This window comes from Scyliorhinus canicula, chromosome 4, assembly GCF_902713615.1.
Source record: "Scyliorhinus canicula chromosome 4, sScyCan1.1, whole genome shotgun sequence".
In the NCBI taxonomy this organism is placed as follows: Eukaryota; Metazoa; Chordata; class Chondrichthyes; order Carcharhiniformes; family Scyliorhinidae; genus Scyliorhinus; species Scyliorhinus canicula.
In genome coordinates, this window is record NC_052149.1 from 229026874 (window position 1) to 229035664 (window position 8791).

The window sequence follows — 8791 nt, forward strand, 5'->3', positions numbered from 1 at the left end:
GACGCACAGTGACAGCAGTGCCTATCATCTACGAGATGCATTGCAACAACTCAGCCAAGGCTCCTTCGACAGCATTTCCCAAACCCACCACCACAGCATAGGAATGCCACCATTTGCAAGTTCCCCTCCAAGTCACTCACCATCCTGACTTGGAAATATATCACCGTTCCTTCACTCACTGGGGTCAAAATCGTGCAACTCCCTCCCTAACAGCACTGTGTGTGTAACCATACCACATGGACTGCAGTGGGTTCAAGAAGGCAGTTCACCACCACCTTCTGAAGGATATCTAGGGATCGACATCAAAGGCACTTCTAGCCACCGACTGCCACATCCCGTGAAAGAATTTAGAAAAACATGAGGACAAAGCTTCACGATAAGGGGTCGATCACTTAGGACTGAGAGGGGGAGAAATGTCTTCACTCGAAGGGTAGTGAATCTTGGGAATTCTGTACTTCAGACGGTTGTGGGTGCTCTATCGTTGAATATATTTAAGGCTGGGATAGACAGATTTTTAGTCTCTTAAGGGAATCAAGATATGGGGAGCTGGGTGCGAGGTCAAAGGTGGAGTTGAAACCAAAGATCAACCACAATCGTATTGAATAGAGGAGCAGCTTGACAAGCTGTATGGTCTACACCTGCTCCTATTATGTTCTTTTGACTCTGATGTTCTGATGACCACAGAGGTATGTTTGAACATTTGTTTTTGTTTGGTTTACTTCTTTGAAAAATTCCCCTCGACATTTCATTCCAGAATTTTGTGTTTAAAAATCCCAAGCCAGCCCGAATGTAAATGTGAGCTGTTCTGAAGAGACATGGGAGGGCATTGTCAGGAACACACATTCATGAAGACTTTCTCTGCTCAGTGTTGAGTGTTTCAAACAGATGAGCTTGATGATTTTGCAGGAATTAGCATCCAGAGCAATTTTTAAAATCCATTCTTGATTTGATTTTTGATTTGATTTATTTATTGTCACGTGTACCGAGGTACAGTGAAAAGTATTGTTCTGCTTGCAGTCCTGGCAGATCGCTCCATGCATGAATACTTAGAAAATTCTATAATAATTGTAGATAATAATCATTATTAGTGTCATAACTGGGCTTGCAGTAACACTGCAATGAAGTTACCTTGAAAATCCCTCAGTTGCCACACTCTGGCGCCAGTATATAATAACGGTTATAAAAGATGTAGGAAGAGGATCTGTAGGTAGAGCTTGCAAAGAATTGCCATGCTCTGGCGCCATTGGCCCATGGATGTCACTGGCCCAGCTGTTATTTATTGCCCCATGCCTAGTTGCCCCTGGAGAAGATGGTGATGAGCTGTCACCTTGAACTTTTAAAACAAAAATATTCATTCAAGGGATGTGGGCTTTGCTGGCTAGGCTAGCATTAATTGTACATCCTTAATTTCTCTTGCGAAGGCGCTTTCTTGGCCTCTGACCTGCCTTGTAACCACAGTAACTAATTTGACAAATTAGACATCAGTAGTCATTTAGTACAACGTTCTCTCAGAAGCTAAAGCTGTTGACGTTATTTTTGTACTAAAATTCTGACCTGTCTCCTGGGTAAAATTCTAAAGAATAAGAATGTTTGTGTTTTCTTCAACAAGTTCAGTACATCTCAGTTCAACATACCCACTCAGTCCCAATTTAACGGACTCGTGGCCCAAAATTTACAGGAAAGGAGCAGGATGTTTTTATTCCAAATAGTCAGGAGGTGAAGGATAGGACTGAAACCTAATCTTTACACAGTATCCAGCTTTTATGGACACATTACAAGCATGCACTTCCTGACACAACAACCAATTTAAATCTGTTCCTATATGTAGGAGCCAAAGTGAATCCACACTGTCTCAATTCATTAAATACTCAATTAACAAGAGTGTGCGTGAGGTTTAATGGTCAGGAAACCCAGAAAAAATGGATTTTGTCAGGTCCTTTGAATTTAACAATAGGCCCTGATTAGCATTTTTGTAATTTATTTCCTGGCTGCTACAAGCCAGATAAGAGGCTTGCCATTTGATGATCAGGATGTCCATGGCTGGGGAGCAGAGAGTAGGGTTGAGGAGAGGTCAGAAAATGGGGACAGGAGGAAGCATCCAGGCTGGTGGGGGGGTGGAAGCGAACAGGTGCCACGTGGTGGGTGTGGGGAGGAGGTCAGTAAGGTGTTGGATCGCTGGTGTGAGGAGGGTTATGGTCGCGATGGAGAGTTAACAAGACGGCTGAGTCCATAAGCAATGCTGGAAAGGAATTTTCCCTTCTCCCTGCAGGAGTCCTTGCTTCCAATCAGTTACTTCATCCCGAGGCTGATAAATGCAACCAGTCATTGTTCATGCTGAAAAAAAGGAAAGAATCTTAAGGATTCATTAAAAAATTTAAATAGGCTGGGGTGCACAGTGACACAGTGATTAGCACTGCCGCCTCATGGTGCTGAGGAGTCGGGTTCGATCCCGGGTCACTGTCCATGTGGAGTTTGCACATTCTCCCAGTGCTTGAGTGGATCTCACGTCCACAACCCAAAGATGTGCTGACTAGATGGATTGGCCACACTAAATTGCCCCTTAATCGGACAAAAAAAATTGGGTACTTTAAATTTAAAAATAATTTGAAATAGGGGACCTGCTTCCTGAAAGCCTGATTTCCACCACCATCCACAACCTGTTGCACCTCCATTAAAACCAGAAGGTTTAAGATTTCCTCAGTCTCAGCTTTCCTCTGAACCCAAACCTATTTATTTTTGGAGGTTAGGGTTACCTCCACAATTAGTCAAAATTTAACAGACCCATTGCAATTCTTGGCTGCATATATCACATGGTTTCACATATTGTTGCACTAACCTAGCCCCATTAGCCATGTAACTCCACGTCAGTTAATGAATGAAAAGATATCCCTAACAACCCAATCTGTCACCAGCCGATTCTGCAAATATGAAAACCCTACTGTGCCCAGAGAGGTTTGGACATGTACAGTGCAAATTGAGTATAAGAGATGAAAAGAAGCTTCCGGGCGGGATTCTCCGGCCGCGTTCGCCCGGCGACCGGAGAATCCCGCCCGAGGTCAATAGATTTTTCCATTCTACGCGGCTCGCCCAGCAGCGGGCGGGTTGGGAGAATCCAGCCCATTGTATTTGATTGAGCACCTGAAATTTGAATTGTCCAAGTACTGATAAATTAACATGAAATACCGTAACAGATTCAAATTTTTTTGGTTTGTTTATTCTGTGCTACAGACGTAGAAAGTTGGTGACAGTTTGGACAATCAAAGCTTATACCAATGTGATAATGTAGCATAGTAGAAAATATCAACAACATACGCTTAAACTTTTGATATATTGTATATTGCCAATACTGTAAGTACCGTGTGTGATGTTTGTCAGTGTTATGTTTGGATCATGTCCTGTTCCAATATCTAAGGCTCAGAAGTGGATTCATTCCAAATAAATTTCCTTTCAATGGTTTTCATACAGCGTGAAATTTCCTGTGTTGCTTTTCCATTGTCTAAATCAGTTTTTAAATTCATTCTAAAGACACCAATTAATAACAAAAACAGAAAATACTGGACAATCTCAGCAGGTCTGACAGCATCAGTGGAGAGAAAAGGGAGCTCACGAGTCCAGATGACCCTTTGACAAATTTTCCAGCATTTTCTCTTTTGGGTTTATCACAATTGTAACCCTCGCCCGCTCTGAAGAAGAGTCATAAGGACTCAAAATGTTAACTTTGTTTCTCTCTCCACAGATGCTGTCAGACCTGCTGAGTTTATCCAACATTTTTGGATTAGATTTGTTTATTGTCACGTGTACAGTGAAAAGTATTTTTCTGCGAGCAGCTCAAACAGATCATTTAGTACATGAAAAGAAAATACATAATAGGGCAACACAAGGTATACGATGTAAATACATAGACACCGGCATCGGGTGAAGCATACAGGAGTGTAGTATTAATCAGGCCAGTCCGTAAGAGGGTCGTTTAGGAGTCTGGTAACGGTGGGGAAGCTGTTTTTGAATCTGTGTGTTCTCAGACCTTTGTATCTCCTTTCTGATGGAAGATATTTGAAGAGTGAGTAAGCCGGGTGGGAGGGGTCTTTGATTATGCTGCCCGCTTTCCCATGGTAGCGGGAGGTGTAGGTAGAATCAGTGGATGGGAGGCGGGTTCGTGTGATGGGCTGGGCTGTGTTCACGACTCTCTGAGTATCCAAAGTATTTTATTTTAGTAATCCAAAGACCCTGGGGAGCTGGGTCTAAATCCCACATGGGCAGATGGAGGAACCTGATTTCAATAGATAAAAATCTGCACTTAAAATCTAATGATGACTATGAAAGCACTGTGGTGCAAACCCACCTCATTCACAATACTCTTTGGGCCATTCTGAAAAACCATATCTGGTATGCAAATGTCCTTTAGGGAAGGAATCTGCCGTCGTTACCTGGCCTGGCCGACATGTTACTCAAGATCCACATCAAAGTGTTTGATGCTTCAGTTCTCTCTGAAATCAACCAGTAAGCCACGCAGTTGTATCAAACTTCTAGACAGTTAATGAGGAATGAAACCAGACGGACTACCTGGCATCGACCTAGGCAGTGAAAACAATAACAGCAAACTCCCCCTCCTTACTGGGGTCTTCTGGATAAATTGGGGAAGGTGCAGCATGGTGGCACAGTGGTTAGCACTGCTGCCTCACGGCGCTAAGGTCCCAGGTTCGATCCCTGCTCTGGTTCACTGCCCGTGTGGAGTTTGCACATTCTCACGTGTTTGTGTGGGTTTCACCCCCACAACCCAAAGATGTGCAGGGTAGACTAAATTGCCCCTTAATTGGAAAAAATTAATTATGTACTCTAAATTTATTTTTGAAAATAAATAAATAGGGAAAGGTGTCCCGCAGACCAGCCATACTCAGTCACATTGTCATAATCACAGATGACCCAGACCAGCATCATCTAGCAAACATGGCGGCACAAGTGGTATACAGTCAAGGGGGTGTTGCCCTGGGAGTCTTTAACATTGACCACGGGCCTCATCAAGATGGGCAAGGAAACCTGTTGATTATCTCGTACAGTTTCCCACAACCACCACTGGACCTCCCCCCCCCCCCCCCCCACTCACCCATAACTGAAACAGTACTCCTCCATGTACCCTGGGTGGGGGACTTCTATGACCAAGAGTGGCTCTGCAAAACCACCACAGACCTAGCTGGCTGAGTCCTGTAGGACATAGCTGCTAAACTATATCAGTGGCAGGTGTATGGGAACCAACATGTTTGACCAACCTGCCTGTTGCAGATGCATCTGTCCATGACAGTATCAGTTGGAGTACTATCTCACAAGCATTGTGGAGACAAAATCACGCCTTCACATTCGATGATACCCTCCATCTAGTTGTGTGGCACTCCTACCGTGCTAAATGGGATAGATTTCAAACAGATATAGCAACTCAAGGCTGAGAAACCATCAGGAACAGAATTGTACTCAACCACAATCTGTAACACATGGCCTGGCATATCCCCCACTCTACCACCAAGCCAAGGGGTCAACACTGTTCAATGAAACGTCCAGGAGGGCATGCCAGGAGCCACACGAGGTGTAGCTAAAACTGAGGTGCCAACCTGGTGAAGCTGCAACACTGTACTACTTGCCAAACTGGTGCCAAACAACATTAGCAGCAAGCGATGGACAGCGTTAAGCAATTCCACAACCAATGGATCAGATCTCATCTCTGCAGGTCTGTCACATCCAGTCATGAATTGTGGTGGACAAGTAAACAACTCAGTGGAGGAGGAAGCTTCACAAATGGAGCCCAGAACATCAATGCAAACGATGAGGCCAGAAGTGCTGAGAAAATGATCCATCTTAACTCCTCTGGAGGTCCCCAGCATCACAGGTATCAGTCTTTAGCCAATTTGATTCACTCCATGTAATATCAAGAAACATAGAAAAATGGGAGCAGGAGTTTGCCATTTGCCCTTTTGAGCCTGCATCGCCATTCAATGTGATCATGGCTGATACTCTTTCTCAACGGCATACTCTGCACTTTCAATTAGATCTCCTCTCATTCTTCTACATTGCAACGCATACAAACTCTACTCATACAACAAACCTGCCAACCCAGGAATTGGGTCTGGTGAACCTTCGCTGCCTCCCAGTATGGCAAATAGACCCTTGCTAAGATATGGAGACCACAACTGCACACAATACTCCAGCTGTGGCCTCACCAAGAACCGGTGCAGCTGCAGTAAGACATCCTTGCTTCTGTACTCAAGTCCTCTTGCGATGAAGGGCAACAGACCATTTTCCAATCTATCAACATTTACATAATACTCTGCCATTTCGTTTCTCCGTCCAAAGTGGATAACTTCACATTTATATATGTTATACTGCATCTGCCACATACTTTTTTTTTGTGACTTTAAAATAAAGAATGTCATTTATTCTCATACACTTATGCCCAATAAGAAAGAAGAGAAGGGCTCCTTAGGAGGCGCTACAGATCTCCAGCTGAGCCAAAGTCTTCGGCAGGCGGTCAGGGAGGCAAAGGCTAGTCCCTCTCCCCGTAAAGAGCCCTGGCTGTTCTGCTACCCCAAAGAGCGTCACTAGTGGGCATAGCTCCACCCTCACTCCCACAACCTTGGACATGGCCTCGAAAAAGGCGGTCCAACAAGTCTGGGACAGGACCAACACATGTGGGTGTGGTTGGCCAGGCCCCTCTCCATGGCACATTTGTCCTCCCTCTCTGGGAAGAACCCACTCATGCATGTTCTGGTCAAATGCGACCTGTGTACTATCTTTAACTGCGTTAGGCTCAGCCCTGTGCATGAGGATGTGAAGTTCGCCCTGTGCAGTACTCGATCCAGAGTCCTCCCCCTATCTTAGTGCCTAGCTCTTCCTCCCACTTTCCCAGTGTCTCGTCCAGTGACGACCTTACCTCATCGTCCATAAATGTCAGCACAGCTACTGTTCCCTAGTTCGTCTGAGGTCTGTCCAGTAGGGTGTGTCCGGGTCGCTGGGGAACGTTGTAGTTGCCTTGCAGAGAAAGTTCCTTAGTTGTATGTACTGGAGCTCATTCACTTTCAGCAGCTGGGGCTGTCTGTTAGTTCCCCCAGGGTCCCCTACCATCAGTACCCCTTCATCCTGTCTCCACCTTTTGAAGGAGGTGGCTATTGTTGCAGGGGCTAATTTATGGTTTCTGCAGATGGGGGTCATAATGGACATTGCATCCAAATGGGGCTGGTTTCGCTCACTCGGCTAAGCAGACCAAGCAGGCCAGCAGCATGGTTCGATTCCCGTACCAGCCTCCCTGGACAGGCGCCGGAATGTGGCGACTAGGGGCTTTTCACAGTAACTTCATTGAAGCCTACTCGTGACAATAAGCGATTTTCGATTTTCAATTTCAATGGAAATGGTGCCCGAGTTGATTCCATGTCCTCAGAGTGGCCACAACCACCGAGCTCCTTGAGTACTTAGCTGGGGAAATGGAATGGAGCTGTGGCCAGTGCGCGGGGGGATGTCCCTGTGCACTTGGTCTCCTCCGTTCTCACCCATTCCACTGGGGCCAGGTTTATACTGTAGTGGGGGAAAGTGGAGCGGTGGGGCTGGGTAGGGGGGCAGTGATAGGTGGAGATTGACAAAGATGTTGTGAACAGAAAGACAAAAGGAATATAAATAGAGGTGATTAAGGCTAAGAAGCGTGCTGATAGTGGCACATAAAGAGATTAGAATGTGTGAATGGCAGAATAATGGTGAACAATGTGTTATACGGGCAAATCGGAACAGAAGGCCCAATGGGTTGGAGGATGGGGGGGGGCAATGGTGAAGGGAAAACAGATCATTGGAAAAAATGAAAATAATTTGATAGGAAATAAACATGGGGTGAAGGTGGAGGAGAGAGTTCACAGTCTAATCAGAAGATGAGGTGCTGTTCCTCCAGTTTGCGCTGGGCTTCACTGGAACATTGCGACAGGCCGAGGACAGACATTCAGACGTGAAAGTAGGATGATGAATTGAAATGGCAAGTGGCCTACTCTACATTGGAAAGGCTAAACGCAGACTGGGTGACTGCTTTCAGCAAGCAGGACCCAGACCTTCCTGTCGCTTGCCAACGCCTCTTTGATGAGGGCCAGAGCAGTTTCTATGGCCGACATGAGGTCCTCCTATATAGGGTCCCTCTGTTTTTGGAGCTCTATTGAAAGAAGCTCCATCCACTGCTCCGTCAGTGGGTGTGCCGGCGGTTGCATTGACGATCCTACTCGGTCTGCTCCACTGCCCTCCACATGCCTCCTTGCTCTGAGGTCTGGATCTTCCTCTCCTTTCATTCACTTTTACTATTTTTCCAGCTCTGCGGCTGATTAAAAGGCCTTTCCTTGGATGGTTGTTAGTTTGGGGTGAAGGGCGGGGAGAGTGGGGGGGATTGTTGTTACTTTGGTAACCGATTTACAGGTTAACAGGGCCTAAATTGAAATTCCCAAGGGAGAGCCTCTCATGCGACCACTCACCACTGGAAGTCCCACTTACTCACTCTTCGCATCCACCTCACCACTCACCTTCCCACCAAGTTTCATGACTTCAGAAAACTTGGAAATGTTGCTTTTGGCTCCCTCATCCAAATCATTGATGTATATTGTGAATAGCTGGGGCCCAAACACTGATCCTTGTGGCACCCTAATGGTCATGACTGACACTTTGAAAAAGGCCCATTTATTCCGACTCTTTGTTTCCTGTCTGCTAACAATTCTCAATCCATGCTAATATATTCCCCCCAATCCCATGTGCTTTAATTTTGCACACTAACCTCTTTTGTGGG